We start from the raw sequence: 18,815 nt of genomic DNA, 5'->3' as shown, positions 1-18,815 counted from the left end.
CTGTATTCCAGGAATGCTGGGAGAAGAGAACTTTCTGCATCCAGCCACCCATCCATTTAAGATTTAAGCTTATCAATTTAAGAGCTTTGAATATTACTTACTTTTGCAGAAAATATTAATATTGAGTTAACATCATTATAATTTACAGTACATTGCATGTGCACTTTTAATATATGCAAGGTGGTAGTAGCAGTGATTTACACGCTCAGATAGTCACATACTGACTGTAACTGCTGTGTCACAGTCAGGAAGGTGCCCATGCAACATAACATTAACAATTCAGGGATGCAGAGCCTATCCAGCAGTGAATTATTTAACCAGTATTGTTATATTCTCCATGTTTGCAGTACTCATGATAGTGTTATTTTAAATTATTTCCAGTATTGTTAAAAATATATTTTCTTTGAATTGTCTCCTTTCACTGTCTTGTATATTTATATTGTGTTCTCCTAGGTGATCATACAGGTTACCATTGCATACATGGAGTTTGACATGAGGCAATGTTGTCACTTAACACTAGAATCCCTGAAGCCTACGAAAAAACTTGTAATCCCGGGCCACCTTCAATTCCTTCACACCTCTCAGCTGTCAGCATCTTTTGTTTTGCAAATGTGTCGATCAACACAAACAGCAAGCATCCTGCTGTCCCAAATTCACAGAGCTCAACTCGGGCAAAAAGTTCTCCCAGCTCAAGTCTGTTTATGTGAGGTGCCTTGATTTGTATAGTCAAATAATAAATTGTTATTAGGAACCCTTGCATTTTATGTTTGTTCTGTGCCTACAATGATCTGGGTAAATGTAGGATGACAGGAAATGCGAGGCAAGACATGATGAACACAAACTTTTTTCATGTCATAGTAATAATGACACAATTTTGACAGGAAGCATATAATCTGTCAAGACTGAAGTCCAAATATCAAATAAATACTTTCAAGAAAGGTACAAGTATAACAAAACACGTGTGCTATTCTTCAAGAATATAACTGAAGAAAAAAAAAATCGGTTTAGGGCAGTGGTTCTCAACCTGTGGGGCTGGCCCCCCAGGGGGGCGCGAAGTAACAAAAAGGGGGGCGTGAAGATGTGAAAAAAAGAAAACAAAAATCAAAATTATGAACAAAACATCTGTTGAAACCAAAACAAATTAACTTAATCTACATTCTGATACTAGAACAATAAATATAGAGTTACATAAATGTCAATAAAAGTCAAGTAAGTATAATAAAATATGCATCTACATTTCAAAAAAATGTTAGGAGGAGCGCGATTAAAACTGTTATGAAAACTCAGGTTGCAAATACTTAAAGGTTGAGAAACACTGGTTTAGGGTAAGACACTGATGTGACAGTTTGGGTGGTGCAGTGGTAAGAACTGCTGACTCATAATCAAGAGGTTGTGGGTTCAATTCCAGGCTATTTCCAGAATTACCGTTTTGAGTAGTGAACTGCTCTTATTATTACTGTTATAGAATAAAAACATATTTCATTTGATTTGATTCTGTAACAGCCAATGTAAATTTATGGTACTTGTAAAGGTTAGCATTTTTTTTTTTATTCAGTCTTTTTCTCTCACTCACATTCACGCTCCCCCGATCTGACACTGCTGTTTACAGATAAAGACATGCTATAACAGAGGTGAACTTGGTTAGTTAGGCGCCACTGTGAGTGACAGCCTTTCCAGCAGCTACGTGTATGACTTTATCTTCTTTATCTTTCTACCTTTTTCTGTATCTTTCTGATCACTCCTACCACTTTCTTTTATGTGGACTCGTTTCCTGGACACTTTTTACTACTTGGACATGGATTTTTACATGCCGAGACTTGTCTATTCAAGTAAATGTAAATTTCCCCTTGTGGATTAATAAAGTATCTATCTATGTAACTCAGATGAGGGTTCTATATTGGAGAAAGAGAACAGAAGCCCTCCCCTCAAGAAACGTACAGTCGCATATAAGAACAATGCAGCTGCACTAGGCGTAAAGGCAAAAGATGGCACTGTTTGGATGCAGCAATAGGTTAGGCGTCTTCTTGCCAGTCAATATGCCACATGCATGTCCTTCAACGAAAGAGCAAAGCTTACGGAGCTCACCAAGGTATCGTGCAAAGTTCCATATGTGATTATGTTTTGTGATGGTCTTTATATGAAAACATTTATATGTTACTTATATAAAAAACCACATCAAATGTTATTCACTTATATTTATTTGCTTATCTTCCTACAGCATAGTCATAGTAGACTGAAGAGCTTCCTGTGTTTGATCGACATAGGCATACTGACAAAGTGCATGTGCAATGCTACTCCTTATTCAGGAAGAGATCCCAGTTGTCCCATGGGAGAAAGTCTTTCCCAGACTAAGGTCATAAAGCTTATGGAGCTGTTTCTGCACGAAGGCAGAATCGTAACAACAGTCGCGTAAAGTGCGATAGGAGCTTCCATCTGCAGGTAAAGTCATTTGCGTACTGAAATAGCATTGCACATGTACCTTGTCAGCATTCCCGTGTCGATCAAACACAGGAACTTATGACTTTACGCTGAAGGAAGATAAGTAAATAAATCAAGGTAAATAACATTTTTTTATATAAAGACCATTACAAAACATAATCACAAACAGAACTTTGCTTCGCTGACAAAGTACATGAGCAATCGTCAAAGGACAGGCATTATATGTCAAAATTGTGTCATTAGTACAATAGCATGAAAAACGTTTCTGTTTTAGGTATGTATTCAACATTTCTTGCCTCGCATTTCCTGTCTTCCTACTGTTCATTTACATAAAATTGTTGTAGACATGGAAGACAAATGAAATGCATGTGTTCCAAATAACAATATATTATTTACCCTATACAAGTTCAGGCACCTCACACTGAGATAAACAGACTTGAGCTGGGAGAACTTTTCGCCTGAGTTGAGCTGTGGCAGTGGGTGGATGGGATAGCAGGCTGCTTGCTGCTTGTGCTGATCGACAAATTTACAAAACAAAAGATGTTGATGGAGAGGTGCGAAGGAATTTAAGGTGGGCCGGGATTACAAGTTTTTTCATAGGCTCCAGGGTTTCTAGTGTTAACTGACACCATCTTAAAAGGAAGAGAGTCAGATTTCAATATCAGTGTCATGTCTTGTTTACTTCTGACACTCCAGACAACGTTTTACCAAATATGAAGTCACAAATGCAGCACCTTTCACTGCAAGCTCCATGTAATCAAAGAAACTAAAAATACAACACAATGAGCAGTATTTGTAGAATTACAATGGACAACTGGTTTTCCCAGTATAAAAGTGTTGTATGAGCTGCATGTACCTCTTGATAATTTGTGATCAAAACTATGTCAATCCAACTCTGAAGGGACTTCTTTGATCCTTCTCATCAAGTATCACTAAAAAGAGGAAACTAACTAATAAATGTTACATCATAGGTGAATATGGTTGCATCAGCACATAGTGCAGGAGAGCTACAGCACATAAGGCTTTACTTATTTATGGGAACAGTAGACAACAACTCAATGTTTTTAAACATGGAAGTCTTCAATGGCATTTTAATCAGTCAATTGGTTCCTTAGCTCATTTGTATAAGATCATTTCATGCAAAGCTATGCAGACTCTGGATGCTTTTTTATATAAGAACTGTTATTTTGTATGCTGCACAGATTACCAGCTCATACTGTGTTTCCCTAGCAAACCAAGTAAAGCTTTGTCTCTCTTGTTGTTTCAGAAGAATGGATAAAGAATTTTAAAAAGCTACCAAAGCAGGTTTTATTTCTAGGTGTTACGTACTCTTTGTTTAAGTGCTTGTGTTTGACAAAAACAAGTATATACATAAAATGACATTTTACATAAGAAAATTGACCTCTGTTAGAAAAAAAAAAACATTTTTTTGTGTATCGTAGGTAGGCTTTGCTGATTTGACTGTGTTGGATGCTATTCACCAAAGAATCCCCTCAGTTGGAATGAAGAGCCACAGATAACAGATGCCCTAAACTGTCCACGAATATAAACGCTGCTTCTGCTGAACAGTTTAGTGCACAATACATGAAATAGCTAAGACATGGCTAGGTTTATTTTTACTGAACAGTGACAAAAAGTTTAAAAAGACTGCCATGGCCAAAAAAGAAAAACAGAATTAGCCATTTCTCAACCCTTAAATGAGTGCAAACAGTTTCCTCAGTAGCAAAAGACTTTCATTTGGGAACTTGTGGGAACTGGTTGACATGCCATGACTAAAAGACTAATATCACCCCTCCCCCTATTTCCCTCATGTTCACACACAACCACTCCTAAGAATGACCACATCTCTCTCAATTTGAAATAGGTTGATGAGATGCTTGCCGCTGGGTGGAAATTGGAGCTTTGCATAAAAGAATGCTGTGCATTTGAAGCAACGGGCTCATTTGGATGGAAGCCAAAATCTGGGCAGTATCTGCAGTGCACTAACAAATGTCCTGGTATGTGTGCTAGCAGCTGGGGGCGTCTGGAGAAGAGAAGACCCAGACACAGAGCTTCAGTGCATTAAAATGCCTGACTTAGCACAAGAATGAGAGAAGAAGGGCAGACGCGCATCCTAAGGCCTAGGAGCGATTAAGGATGGCTGAAGGTAAATGGGTCCTTAAGGGACCATGACAGGTAGGGTTAAAGGCAGGCTGTTTGACAAGTAGCCGGAGCAAAAATATTAAATGTCCCTGCATTTTGAAGGCTTTCAGTTGATTATTTAACTGAACCCATTGCTTTTGCTAATTAGCCTATCATTAGGGAGGTGGCAAGGTATTGCGGTGTGTTAGCACTGCTTCTACACAGATCATAGATGGGAATCATGCTGTCTTTGTGTGAGGTTTGCGTGTTCTGAATGCCATTCCCACTGGGTTTTTTCCACATCCCCAAATACGTGCAATTTAGGTTACTTGACCAGTCTAAATTGGATGTGAGTGGATGTGTGCTGGATTTGGCCCTGTGAGGAACTGGTTCAAAGTTCAAAGCTGTCTCCTGCATTACAACCAGTGTTGCCATTTTTGGCTCTGGCCACTTGCAACCCTAAACTTTAATGAAATATTTTGTCAATATTATGTTATGTAATCCTTTCCACATTTAAAAAGGAAATGCAGTTAGTTGCTGAGATTTTTTTTTTGTCTAATTCAGCTTGAGGCTTATGGAAGACAGCCAGCATCTCCCTATATTCAAAGAACATGTGGCTGGTCCATCTGGTCCTACTTCATGAGAGGACAAATGGCTTTCGGCAGAATGCTACTTACTTAGACAACAAAGAATTTTATGGCATTGACTTTTTTTCCTAGAACTGTTTGGTGATGCTTAACATTTTCAGGTCAATTGAAAGCATCGCCTTTTCAAATTAATTACATCCAGTGCAGCATTGAGGGGTTATCTATGGCCTACCCTGCCAGCTTTGGATGGAAGGCAGGCACTTATCTTTAATGGGGCATTAGTCCATCACAACACCCCCTTCTCGCACATACACACTTACATGCAGAGATGGGTAGAGTAGGCAAAAATTGTACTCAGGTAAGAGTAGCGTTATTTCAAAATAATATTACTCAAGTAGAGGTAAAAAGTAGTTATCCAAAAAAATTACTCAAATAAGAGTAAAAAGGTATTTGGTAAAAAGACTATCATAATAAATAATTTATTTTATAGAAATGTTGTAATAATGACAGACAAAAATATAAAATAATGTGCAAATTCTGCTATTTACAAATATATAAAAAATGAGTAAAATAAATAACATCTTTACAAAATAAAGATGCACAAATAACACAAAATTCCAAATCTCAGTTTTTCACAACAAAGCTTTTGAAGCCAATACCTACAGTAGGTAACATGTATGTTTGAACAGTGCAAGCCACTTACAGTGACAAGATATATTGTACACTGACAGTATAATACTGCATATTCACTTGCCCTCCAAATAGCACAGCTGATAGAAAATAACATTAGAACAAGGCAGCTTGTGCACGTACAAAAAGTCTCACTTTACCATGACTGTCTGTGATTGTCTGTGACTGTCTGTGTCGGTGCATGTTTGATTAAAACGTGCTTGTTCTTCAATCAGTGAAGTGATGGTTAAGCTTCAGCAGGAGTTGGCTCTCATTTTTCATGTATTCTTTCTTTCCCTGTCCGCTCTGTTTGTGTGGTCATGTGACTGCATGGCTACTTCCAATTGGTGAAACGGAGTCTTGTGATTATTGTTGCTACTTCTGATTGGTGAAACGGAGTCTTGTGATTATTGTTGCTACATCTGATTGGTGAAACAGAGTCTTGTGATTATTGTTGCTAAGTCTGATTGGTGAAACAGTCATGCAGTAGATCCACTGGTGGCTTCTCTCTGGCAAGAATATAGCATATCTAATGGAAAAAAAGTAATGATTCACAAATTTACTCAAGTAAAAGTAAAAAGTAGGGTGTAGTAAAACTACTCTTAGAAGTACAATTTTTTTTAAAAAAGTTACTCAAGTAAATGTAACGGAGTAAATGTAAACTCGTTACTACCCACCTCTGCTTACATGGGACCAATTTAGAATTGCCAATGAATCTAACACACATGCCTTTGGAATGTGGGTGGAAAACTGCAGCGCCTAGTTTCTGAAATCCACTACTTTTCTAAGCAGCTTTTCCTAGACAGATTCCCAATGTTGTCCTATTTACAGCTATGCGTCTGAATTGTTATTTTACTACTTATGTTATTACATTCATGTGATTCATTTTAGTCTCATGAGTGTCTTTGGGAAAGGGTTTTTAAAAATGAATCATAGGTAAGTAAAGACTTATCCATAAAGTGATTGGACGGCACACATCCATCGAAACATCCATTTTTTAGATCCTGCCTTATCCAGTATAATGTGGGAGCCAAACCTATACCTGCAGCATCAAGTGCAAAACACATCCACAAATATTGACATTCAAAAACACTGTGCCAGTCAGTCTAGGGCTGACTAATACATACTGGGCATACCCTAGCCGTAAAGCCACACCATACTGTAATTCTGGCAACACTTTAGCAAGATCTTAACAAACATTTCTTTATTTTCTTCATAACACTTACAAAGCAGCAGTAAAGTGTTTCTTCATCTCTGCAATGTGACCAACTAACAAGACTTCACTTTGGAGTGGCCTGAGGTGACTTAACTGATACATATTTTTCTTGATATTACATATTTAATATAAGACCTGTGAATTTTTCATATTAACAAGTCATTTTACCATCATGACAATATACCACACTGCACAGAGATGAATAACCTATCTACTGATGTGTTTTTAGCATTATATAGACCAAAGGAAGCCTTTGTTAAATGAAGCCTTTGTTAAGGTCTTGATACATATGAATAAATGAGCAATAGATGCATTTTTTGCAGGTCCTAAACTAAAGTGTTACCATTGTTTTCACATTCATTCTCAACATTTATGAGTAACTTTCTTTAAAAATGTGCTCATCCCCTGTGTTAAACGATTCATTGCACGGATGAGTAACTGTTTCTTTAAAAATTTCCTCCTCCCCTTTGTTAAACAATTCATTGCATACCCTCTTCCGATCCTGTGTCCCCTGCTATACACCAAAGTAAATAGTTTTTTTTTTTTTTTTTTTAATTATTTCTTTCATAGTGCTTCTTGAAGCAGGGCTATTCATACTAAACTTAGGTTATCAAAGTCTAAGCAGTGTTCATCAAGTGGCCACTAACTTGTTCAAATCTGTGATTTGAAATAACGTTTATCAGATTTAGAACCTCACTTCAGAGCACAAATACTTCATGTATTTTAAAAGCAGAATATCTGTCCTTCTTATACTTAGAACATTAAAGTACAATTATCCATTGGTGTCTTGAGCTACCACTGGCACATTTTTTTAATGTTTTGTTATGAAAGTAACATCACCTTCCTGTTCTCTGCTGCGGATGTGATTTGGCACATTGATGTGGTGAACTTACCTTCTTATCACCCTGTAAATCAAAACGCTTTCCATTTTTAGCTGCTCATACTTGCATTTAAATGGTTTTGAGCAGGGTGACAGCCTCTGTGTACACATTTGAGAAAAGAGCTGCAAATAAAGTCTGAAGCATCAAAATAAGGCTTTCAGAATGAAAAAACAAATTTTAGTTTATTATTTTTGTTCACCTTGAATATGACAAAATAGATGTGAAACTACTTTGGCCTATCCGTTACTATAAGCAGGTAACCAGGTAGCAATTAAAAGCGCTAAATATTTAAATGGTAATCCAGTAAGATATTTATCATGATTTTAGATGACCAAGTAATTGAGTAAGATATTTAAAATGTGAATTAGATAAGCACAGTGACCCTAGACCTGGCCCTATTGGGTTGCATCTCTATACTATGATCATTTTCTTAATCATAGTGTTACATTAAACTTCAAGTTTACTCGACTTATTGTTTACTTGTTTCTGTACTTCCTGTGCCAGGAGAAGCCCAAATTCACCATATTAAACACAGATTTGCTTTACTTTTTACTTAATTTTACTTTTTATTGTATCCCCTTTTATTCTGTTATAGAAGAAGGAGCAAAATTTAGTTCCTACACAACATTTCTGCAAAATAAAGAAAGAACAACAGGGGCCGAAACAAAGGACAAATACTGTGCAAGATCCACACCTAACATAGTAACACAAACATTACAAGTCATAATAATTAATTACATGATAGTGATAATACAACAGTTGGTGATAATTCTGTGTACTTCTCAGAATTCAGTAATCTAGCTGCCGGTGGGTAAAAGCTATTCCTGAGTCTGGAAGTTTTTGTTCAGACACACCACTTGTTGTATATATTCTGGACAATTCACCAGGCTAATATAGTGGAGCACTTTTAAAAACTGCTGAAAACACATTACTTTAACATGGCTTTCTCATAGCTTCATCTTAGTTAAATCCTGAAGCTCTGTATATTCAATTAATTATCATTATTATTCATGGTGGCTCCAAAATCCATACTAACCCCTACTTTCTCTTCTGTTCTTTTTCCGGTTTTCTGGGGTGGCGACCTGTGCCACCACCACCTGATCAAAGTACTGTGATGTCCCTACATTGATGGATTAAAGGCCAGAAGTCCATATGACTGTCATCATCAAGTTCTTCCATGAGAACCCTAAATATCATGAGGATTGATTGAGGTTATTTATGTTAGGTAGAATGCCTACAGGGGGCTGGGCGGTCTCGTGGCCTGGAACCCCAGCAGATTTTATTTTTTCTCCAGCTGGTTGGAGTTTTTTTTTTTTGTTTGTTTTTTCTGTCCTCCCTGGCCATTGGACCTTACTTTTATTCTATGTTAATTAGTTCTCCCTAATTTTAATCATTTATTTTGTCTTTTTTCTCTTTCTTCATCATATAAAGCACTTTGAGCTACATTGTTTGTATGAAAATGTGCTATATAAATAAATGTTGTTGTTGTTGGACAGTGAGCAGTGAAATGTTGATGATGGACTGAGTTCTCTTCAGCCACACACTGCTCAACTACCCGGTCAGAGACAGTACAGTTCCCATACCAGATGGTAATGCAGCATGTCAGGATGCTGTCAGCACCATAGGTATAGAACAGGGGTGGGCAAAGTCATTGCTGGAGGGCCGCAGTGGCTGCAGGTTTTTGTTCCAACCCAGTTGCTTAATAAGAAGCACTTACTGCTCAAGTAACACTTCTGCTTCACTTTAGTGATTTTGAGCCCTTATTGCTTAATTTTGTCTTAAACAGCTATTTTAATTGCTGCTTATTATCAATAACATGCAAATGACAAGAGAGAGCAGCATTTCTCCATTTAGCTTATTTACATTTACACCTGTGTGTATTTATCTGCACTATTGGGTTTAATTAAATACTTGGAAGAAAAATGAAGAGAAAAAAGTGAAAGATTGAGTATTACTCATCCATTTTAGCCTTCAAATCATTTGGATAATTTCCTTACAAAGGGGAAGAACATCTATGATATGAGAATGGCCTGATATGGCAGAGTTAAAGCACTAACAAGCCATGAAATTAAATTATTTGCAAGGATTGTTTTCTAATTAATCAGCTAGGTTGGAGCAAAAACCTTCAGCCTCTGTGGCCCTTCAGGACTGACTTTGCCCACCCCTGGTATAGAAAGTGATAATAATGGAATGTTGTTGTTGATGTATTGTGGGTTTAAGAGAGAGCTTCAGAAATGTGAACACTCAGAAACTTGAAGGATATGTTTGGTAATTTTTAAGTCAAAGTTATTTGTTGACAACCATGGGGTTATGGTACAGATGTTGTAAAGTTCTATTCTTCAAAGTGTAACAATATATTGTTTTCTTTATTATTTCACTGAAGTTAAGGTTGAAAGCATATCAGTATGGGTAAAATACAGTACAGGCCAAACGTTTGGACACACCTCCTCATTCAGTGTGTTTTTTTTATTTTCATGACCATTTACATTGGTAGATTCTCACTGAAGGCATCAGAACTATGAATGAACACATGTGGAGTTATGTACTTAACAAAAAAAGGTGAAATAACTGAAAACCTATTTTATATTCTAGTTTCTTCAAAATAGCCACCCTTTGCTCTGATTACTGCTTTGCACACTCTTGGCATTCTCTCGATGAGCTTCAACAGGTAGTCACCTGAAATGGTTTTCACTTCACAGGTGTGCCTTATCAGGGTTATTTAGTGGAATTTCTTGCTTTATCCATGGGGTTGGGACCAGCAGTTGTGTTGTGCAGAAGTCAGGTTAGTTGGACGATCATTTATTTTCCAACAGGACAATGACCCCAAACACACCTCCAGGCTGTGTAAGGGCTATTTGACCAAGAAGGAGAGTGATGGAGTGCTGTAAATGGTCATGAAAATAAAGAAAACACATTGAATGAGGAGGTGTGTCCAAACTTTTGGCCTGTACTGTGTGTGTCAAAACAAATTGTTAATTTATCCCATTTAAATCTTTCTTAAATGTGAAATTGGATTTCAGGTTTCTCAAAAATCTCCCCATTAAGACTCAGTTAATGTACATAAAATACATCATTTTTAGACATACTATTGCCTAAATTTTGTTTTAGATATTGCTTAATGAGGTGAACCCTTACTACATTATTAAACAACACAGGGGCCAGAGCTGATCCTGGCAGCATGGGGTTCAAGGTAAAAACCAACCCTGGACAGGGTGCCATCAGAGGATCTAAACAGATATTTGCCCATACTCACACAGGGCTAATTTGAAATTGTCAATTAACATATATAGGCACCTTCCAACCCGAGGAACTTTTTTCAGGAACCAGGGAGTTATTCGAAACTCAAACGTGTTTGTAGCCTTCCCACCACAGGAACTCAGGCCATTTGCAGTGTAGTTTCTGGTACTTTTTTTAGCTCCTACTCCTGGGTATGTACTTTTTCATTCAACCAGGAACTGTTGTGGGTGCAGCTTGGACAACGAATTGTGCTGATTGGTTGAGAACAAGCACTGGCACCATCTTACAAATCTATTAGTAGTTTGGACTTTGGAGAGTTATCGGTGAAGATTAAGCACTGCCGTTTGTGCAGAATCTCTCTTCATGGCTGCCTCTGTGGTGCGTCACACCATGCACTGCATCAAAGCAGTGATCACCCCAATAAAGTTGAAATCATTTTGAAGCAATAAGGTGGAAGAGTACCTGTGTACTCTCGATTGTGCCACACTTTGCACCCTATTAGTCCTTATAGCTGTTTTCCTGGGTATGCCAAGTCATACTCTGCATCTTAGAGTATGCTGTGAACTCACAGACATGCCTTATTTCACATTACGTGATTCTTCTTTCTACGTCCCATATTTTGCATAAAGGTTACAGTTCCTGTTATGCAGTGGGAACACAACACACGAAAGTGGCCAGAGATTACAAGTGGTTCAGGGCCTTCATTGCACAGGAGCTCACTGGTTTCTAAAAACAAAGTTCCTGTGGTGGGAAAATGCCTTATGTCTTTAGGCATGTGGGAGGAATACTAGCTTACTAGAAAAAAAGCCCATTCAGACACAGGAAGAAAGTGTAAATACAGTATAGACACTGACCACACATGGTATTCCAACCAAGGATGCTAGATCTGTGAGGCAGCAGAGCTAATCCCTGCACCCTGCTGTATTTATAGAAATATAATTAATTTAAAATGTCATTCCCTGACTCTTATCATTTTCCCTCCTAAATTAAAATAGACACAACATTTTAAATTGACAAAGTTGCTGACTGTCAGAACCCATAAATCTGAAATGTTGTGTTAATAAAATAAGCAGCTTCTTTAAAAATAGACAAAAGACTGAGCTTAACAGGCTGGTAATCATACTTTCTGTCAAAATTACACATGGCAGATATGAAAAGTGGACATTAAGCAAATAATCTGAAATTCTACAGTTGGCCTTAAGGATGTTTGCATAGACAAGCTAAACACATTTATGTGGATCTGGCCTAGCTAATGATTGCTTTGTTGCACTGAAACAGATTTTTCCTGAAAAACTGAAAGAAGGCCAGATGAGGGATACATACAGAGTCTTTATTGTCATCAGGACACCACAAGGTCTAAAAGTGATATGCCTTGGGATGAAATACTGCATACAAGTTTAAAGGAGGAAAGTTACAGAAACGTCAGTATTCTGTTTGATGCAATTGTTATAGTAGGCTGTTAGGTTGATTAGTGACTTTTAATGACCATGGGTGTTTGCTTGAGCGTACCCAGTAATTTACCAGTGAAGGGATGGGTGTAGCCTGATACAATTATAAGTTACCATCAGGTGGTTGTTTTTTGATTTTGCTCTTTTGCAATAGAGTTTTCCTTGTACTCGCCTCCCTTTGTTCCCACAGTCAGATTTTTTTTGTATTGTATTATGAAGAGAAGTATACAACATTTTTCAATTTTCAAGACTTTTCAGGTAACCTACCCGGGATGAGGATCTAGTCACATACTGTACAATGTATCAGGCTAAGCAACATTAAAAAGTCTGAAAGAACTTTTTCTTGCAATTACTTTGTGAAAAAAAAAACACAGAGGTTTTGATTAACCCTGAATAAAGAATATGCAGAATTTATGAGGATCTATGTATATTTTGCCACATAAAATCACATCATTATAGACAACCCACAATATCTCAGTTTCTGCCCCATGAATTCTTCATGAATAGGTACCCCTTGACCAAAACAATAGTATTAAGTGGGTGAGGTAAATGGTTGGATGGACAGATTGATGGATGGTTATTTTTGTGTCTTGTGATGGACTGTTGTACCCATCAGGGATTGATTTCTGACTCACACTGATGCTGCTTGTATAAATTTTGTCGTCCTAAAACCTTATCATTAGATCAAGCCTATTCAGATTCAGCCTTATTTGGATGCCATGCAAAGGACAGACATACCATTCAGGGCTGATTCTTGATTCATGCCAGCATAGATTCTGTCTCTCTGCAACACTAAAATTGAATTAATAAGGTCTAGTAAATAAAGGAATGTGTAATTATTTAGATGCATTACAATCTGCAGAGATCCTATTCATGGTTAGTTTCTGCTAGGCATCTAATGATATCTGGGTAGGGTCTGGCTCTGCATAACAATGATTTTAAACGATTAATAATTATTTTGATGCCCTATGATGGACTGGTGCACCATCCAAGATTGGTTCCTCATTGAAGATTGATATTTTAAAGACAGCCAACCTGCACCTCAAATGTTGATGAAAGAAGCTTAGTAAATGAATGAAAGAATGTTTACTTAGATAGCTAGCAATGGTTAATTTGCTTTCTTTTTTGTTACAAGGACTACTAGTCAAATGTGGACCTTGCCTTAACACCTTCTATGTAAAATTAGATTTAGAAAGCTACTTCAACTTGCTGCTGGACTGGACCTCAGCTTCTTGTGATCTTGAAAATGGGTTATACCGGTTGAGTGAATGGATGGGTAATTATTTATGCATTGTGATGTTCAATTCAACTAAGCTAATGTTATGTCCTCACAATAGTAATTGTCATACGAATGGTTACATAAATTAATAAATGTATTTTAAGCTTTTTGTTTATTCATCTAAGTGCTATAAAATTATTAAATTATTATTTATTTGTGACATAAATGTGTGTACACTACTCCTTCTAAATTATTAATGCAATGATTCATTATCTGACCAATCTAGTCTAGAAATAAAAATAAAAAGCTATTTAACTTTCTTTGTTCTTAGCTTTATATTTTCTTTCTACACACTGAAAAAAACCCTTATAAAGCATTGGGCCACATTCTCATGTGTCTATTAAGTTAAAATAAAAGAGAAAACAACTCTAGTGTCACTTGAGGAATTTGAGCAGCTAATTGAATGGCATGTTCCAGGCGAAGTCAGCGATCATCTGGACACTGCGCAGGCATTCGTCAGTGGTTAGGAAACAAAGAGACTATTGTTTAAACATGCATCTCAGAATGTTCATTGCATGATGTGATTCATTAGTGCTGCTAATTGTGGACATTTTTCCCCCCACTCTCTGACCCCACTCCTTCCCCCATCAACCCCTGTATGTTTCTTGTGTTCTCTGTCAAGACAATATTAAGTTACATATGGAAGCACTGGATTTTTAGAAACCATCAAGTTGGAAATGTACATGTGCTCAGCCTTATTGTAGCCACTAGAAGCTGTAAACTGCTATACTTATCAGTGTTAAAGCAGACGTTCTTTTGGCTTGTTTTTTTGCCTACATCCATCATTTCCTGTAAAATGATATCAGTTTAAACAAAGCAAAGAAAAAAAGTAGAAAAAATAATGTGGTTCTTTTTACTTCCCCTGGTTTCCTTTCTCCAGGGCCATAGAGCATGATGACTAATGAATAAAGCACAAAAGCCATCTGACACTGAGAAATGCAGTAAAGATTGCATTTCAAGAGGTTTCTGCTCTGTATTATATAGCAGCTGAGGTTATGGTGTTCTAAAAATGTGAACAAATGGCTTTCAATTGAATTCAGGGATAATTAAGACTCATTTTGAAGGCCATCATAAATAACTTTTTGTTTATACAAGTATTTTTCTTTTGTAATTCAAACTGCAAACTGTATACTTTGAAGAATGATTAACCCTGTCTGGGCTTTCCTCACTTTGGACAGTTGATGTCTCCATAAAGGATGGAAATTATAGATCTTTTAGAAGTGAGCATACTTTTTGCATTTTCTAAAGACCACAGCTGGTTGCATCCAACTAACTCCAGTGAAAAAAAGGATTAGGTTTAGAGACATTTTGTCCATTGGGCCAAATGTTAATGTGATGGGTTGCCAGATTGAAAAGAGTGGACAGGATCAGGTGTCAGTAGTGCCATGAAATACAGGTTGAGAAAGAGAACTACACACATCAGTAGTGATAACTCCTGTTTTACATAGTGTACATGGCTGATGGGCACTGGGTATGTACACTTCTGGGGCAGCAGTGAAGGAGATAATTTGACTTGGGTGGAAGTTGTCAAAGCTCCTTTAGTAATTCCAGCAATTTCTGGATATGACTTACCTTATACCTAAAGCAGTAGAAGTGTCTGGAAGATATGTCACAAGCAAAGTACTGTATATTTCCATTCTCACAGAAGACAGTACAAGATTCCAGGCTGAGAGAACTGGGGCCATGCTGTCCTTTGCAGCATTAGCAGTGGAATAAGAAGCACCCCCACATTCAAAGGTGGCAGCACAGGAGTCACAAATGGCATATGTAGCACCCAGCTGAGTAAAATAGAAAGAGCATTACTGTATACTCTTTAAGGGTAGACTTATGATTTCTGTTGCAGAGGTCTCAGTGGCTGACAGTGGTAATGTAGTTTGTTGACTGCAATATTTTTTAGACACAACTCCTTATTATGCAAATGACTTCTAATGATGTTTGGAAGTAGGTCTTTGGAAGGATTCAAAGGCCATTCCTTGTCACTGAGATACAGAGTCAAAATTTTGGAACTGAGTTAAGGCAAAAGGTCACTACTAGAAAGAAAGTGAGGCCACTTTGGCGCCAGAAGTTAGGAAAATAGACAGATATGGCAAATACCATGTAGTCTTGGTAAGTGGGGCTGAATGGTTTCATTTTGCCTGTATTTTTTCCAATATTGTTTGTTCTGCTTTTGTCCATCCCTCCACACCTTTCTTGGTAATTTAAATAAAGCATACATTTTAATAGCCTTGGTGATTTGTGGAACTTACTGTCATGAAAGTGGGTTTTAGTGTTCTAAAGTACAGTCTGTTTCATTTTTAAACTGTTTGCATTTTTTTAGTTATGTATATTTTTTCTCATTACTCTAGTGATACCCTTTTGTGTTCTGTTTTTGGTTGTATTGTGACAATTTTGGTCTCTGCAATATTGTTTTCTGTTGCTATGCATCCCTTCAACTGAGTTACTATTGCAGGTCACATGACACGGAGATCGCCTGATGAACTGTGCCATTGTGCCCTACTTATATAAGATGGTGGCGCATAGCTTCTGACATCCAAACTTAGAGATCCACAATAAAATCAAATTATTTTGTTTAGAAATAAAAACAAATTAATTTTAGAACCTACATAATGTATTACTGGCTTTTGGTTCTGGTGTTTTTTTTCCTGGTTTAGGTGATTGTTGCAGTCTTACTGTCTTGTGAACCTGACCCCTCCCTGTATTATTATTTTATGCTGTCGTCTTTGCTACTTAAATTCCCTGCTCATTTTTCTGTCTTTCAGTTTTCTTATATATACTGTACAGGCTTGCAAGGAGTTCATAACAGTTATTCCAGGATGGAGTTTTCATCAAGTGATGCTCCACTGTTACAATGTACAGTTACTGGGCCATAAATTTAAAAGGCAAAGGGTGTTTAGGAGCTGCAGAAGTTCAGTTTATTTCTGGTATTTATTATGATTTCCTTTTATCAGAACAAGGACATGGGTGTCATGTCTCAGCCAGGAATCCTTCCCGGACTTATTTTCAAATCCATGTTTTAAATCCATTGTTAATTATTGATTATTTGATTTATGTTGATTATGTTGATGTTACTTTTGTTGATTATGTTAATTATTCTTTGTTTTTGATTTTGTTTATGTATGTAAGCTGCTTGTTTTATGTTCCATGTGTTTTGTGGGTGTTCTCCCAAGAGGCATGGCCACCTGCCAGTCTCCCTATAAATCTGGAGGGTCTCCCATAGTTCCTGCTGGTTCATTTCAAACATGCCTTGAAGTGATTAGCTTACTTGTATTTATTTGATTTATTAGATTTCTAGGTTTTCAACCTTCTGCTCTGCGTTTTGACAATTCTTTGAATATCTGTATTGCGACTTCTTTGCTTTGGATTGCCTTTGGTATTACAGGCAACTCCTTTTTTACCTTTTGTGATTCTATGGAATTTCATTCTTGTTACAAGCAGTTTTGTGAAAAATAATGTCAGTCACTATGTCATTTTCTAACCCGCTTATTCCTGAACAAGGTTGTCGGGGGTCTACTGGAGCCTATCCCAGATAGCATAGTGCGCAAGGCAAGAACAAACCCAGTCCATCGCAGGGCAAACACACACACACACACTCCAACCACACACTAGGGCTAATTTAGGATCGCCAGTTCACCTATCCTACATGTCTTTGGACTGTGGGAGGAAAAAGGGGCAACCAGAGGAAACCCACGCAGACACAGGGAGGACATGCAAGCTCGACAGCAGCACGACTTTGTCTTTTTTGGGGAATGAATTCATCCATAGGTAGGGTTAGTAAAAAGACCCGACCCCAACCCCCAGTACCTCCTTACATTCTGTCCCTGTAGGCATGCGTTGATGTGTGCTTTTCTAGTAATATGTATAACAAACAACAGTAAACTTTGGAACTACTCCAGACTCTGTTTTGCTGCTTCTCTTTCTGTAGTTCCCTTCAATTCTAATAATAATAATCTCACTACTTTTATGTTCTTCATACAACAACATAGCTTCTGTATGTCTGACTCTTATCTGTCTTTTATTATACTCCAGTTCCTCCTCGCTGTTTTCCATTTGGTAGAGCTTTCCTAGGTAAACATTCTCTACACATCTAGCTCTGTAGTTTACTAAGGGTAATCATATCTGACATGCAACTCATTTGCTTTAGGTCAGGGGTGGGCAATGTCGGTCCTGGAGAGCTGCAGTAGCTACAGATTTTTGTTCCAACCTAATTGCTTAATTAGAAACCAATCCTTGCCAGTCTCAGACCTCAGGTTCTTTATATAGTAGATTTTTTTCCTTTCCAAGGATATCGTCCAAATGATTTGAAGTCTAAAATGGATAATTTTCAGTCTGTCACATTTTTCTATTAAGTTTTTGTTAAATCAAACAGTGGATGATGAACGCACACAGATGTAAATGGAAATACTCTAGATGGAGAAATGCTGGCTGCTTTGTCATTTACTGTACATCTTATTGCTAATAAGGAGCCATCAAAACACTGAATACAGCCGTGTAAGATTGAAATAAGCAATTACGGGTGGGGGACATTAACAAACAAGACCACTAAAACGAAGCATCAAAATGTCACTTAAGCAATAAGTACTTCATCAGCAATAATTGATTGAGAAACCAGGTTGGAACAAAAATCTGCAGCCACTGCAGCTCTCCAGGACTGACATTCCGTTCCCCCACTCTAGGTATAAAAAGAAAAATTTCCATGGGGTCTTAGATCTTGTCATGAACATCACTAGTGCTTCCTGCACTATCCCTTCAACTGAAGTTACAAGAAGACCAGATTTTGATTATGAGCTCATAATTAAAATGATAATCCTCTACGGAAAACTTTTTAAAATTATGTTAATGGTAAAAATAGTCATGTATTCCCTGCCTATCAGGAAAGCCACAGCACATTACCTTTTTCCATATCTTCGTGTCCTCTGCATCTCGCTCTGCATCACCACA

Source organism: Polypterus senegalus, chromosome 2 (assembly GCF_016835505.1).
Source record: "Polypterus senegalus isolate Bchr_013 chromosome 2, ASM1683550v1, whole genome shotgun sequence".
In the NCBI taxonomy this organism is placed as follows: domain Eukaryota; kingdom Metazoa; phylum Chordata; class Cladistia; order Polypteriformes; family Polypteridae; genus Polypterus; species Polypterus senegalus.
The sequence above is the reverse complement of the archived record's forward strand: the minus strand, read 5'-3'. Positions refer to the sequence as shown.